The 1,351-nt window shown below is 51.0% G+C and overlaps 1 non-coding gene across 1 annotated transcript; it reads right to left on the bottom strand.

Annotated features, from left to right (window-relative positions):
- Window positions 1-949: 949 nt before the first annotated feature.
- Window positions 950-1,070, bottom strand: LOC148015925 (U5 spliceosomal RNA). Its single transcript, XR_015688273.1, has one exon. It is a non-coding gene; the product is annotated as a U5 spliceosomal RNA (small nuclear RNA).
- Between the last annotated feature and the right edge of the window lie 281 nt (window positions 1,071-1,351).

The following is a 1,351-nucleotide window of genomic DNA, read 5'->3' as shown; positions in this document are numbered from 1 at the left end:
ATTTTCGACGATCAGGCATGTTCGGGTGCCATTTTCTCTAATGCACGTGCTTTTCATACTGCGTCGCCTATGAAGTTTCTCAATTACCAACGGTTTGGTTGTCAAACTAAGGCTTTCTTCAACCCTTGTCCACAATGGAGGGATGCGTGGCTAGAAGAAAGGCCTTTGTGGGCGAGGTGTTTCCGATTCGACGAGTCTTGTAGTCCATAGGTCATTTAAAAAGGGGATATTCCATACGCCACAAAGCACCAACAAGCTGATTATCCCCATCGTTTCCATCTAGAGAACATTATAAGTTGGTAGCTAGCAAAGCGTACGGGAATATCCATGCTGTCCTGTTAAGCTTGGTAAAACACGGCACTTATTACTACGTTCCATGAGGGGATGGTACAACACGGCGATACTTGTCATGACCTTCGACGCACACACACAACATAATCCTCCAACCTAGAGCTCTTACGTTTGGTGCCATTGTGGGAGCCCTCTCCAATGTCTCACAAGCTTCTTGGCATTCTTTAGGCGGGACGTATACCTCGAGATTCGAGAAGGCCACATCGCTGCTCTTGGGTTGAGAGGGGTGACAAGTTAATGTCGTTGTCAAATAAAACTGGCCTATGTAGGAGAACAATTTGGCTTCGCTGGCCACAGCTATTTGCTTGGTGTGATCATCCACACGAACTTGGAAGAACCATCTAGAACGCCATAAACCTCATAGGCTGCGGGACGCGCTCGCGGTGGTTTGGAGTGTCCGTTTTATGCGGCATGCCCCCGGGTCTACAGAGGTATTCCCGCCAGAGAAGGCGCCCCTGCGCCGGCACAACACACCGCCACTGTCACAGACCGGTTGCTATCTGAATGACATCGGCAGAAGCAGAACTACGAGGAGATCGCGCGCGGGCTGCTGCTGCTCGAAGGAGAACATCCACTTGAGCGTTCGACGTTGTAATGCCCCCCCAGAACTAGCGAGGGGGCACTCCAAAAATTGGGATATGCTGCTTGTCTGTGCCGGGCACACGGTATTCTTTAGTAAAAGGCGAAAGAATAGTTCGCTATGTGCCCAACACGCAGCTTCCTGAGAAGACACGGTCACGGGAAGGCCTCATATACCCTACCATTTTCCTTCTCTAGCGCGCTTCACCAGCCCTTTGCGCATGTGGGACCTCTGCGCAACGTTGTCCATGCATGCGCGGAAAAGGCTGAACATTCGGCCACCAAGCAATTTTCTAGCTATATCTCCCACCCAATATCCGGTGTCCACCACCCCATTCAACTGAGCAAAACCACGCGAGTAAGAAACAAGATTATTGCGGACCTGTTCCCACCACACCACGGTGGGGTTCGCAAGCTCCAT

The sequence above is a fragment of the Lygodium microphyllum genome, chromosome 23, assembly GCF_053477565.2.
Source record: "Lygodium microphyllum isolate KBCC chromosome 23, Lygodium_microphyllum_v1.1.10, whole genome shotgun sequence".
Taxonomy (NCBI): Eukaryota; Viridiplantae; Streptophyta; class Polypodiopsida; order Schizaeales; family Lygodiaceae; genus Lygodium; species Lygodium microphyllum.
Note: the sequence above shows the minus strand (reverse complement) of the source record. Positions and strands in the feature narration are given on the sequence as shown.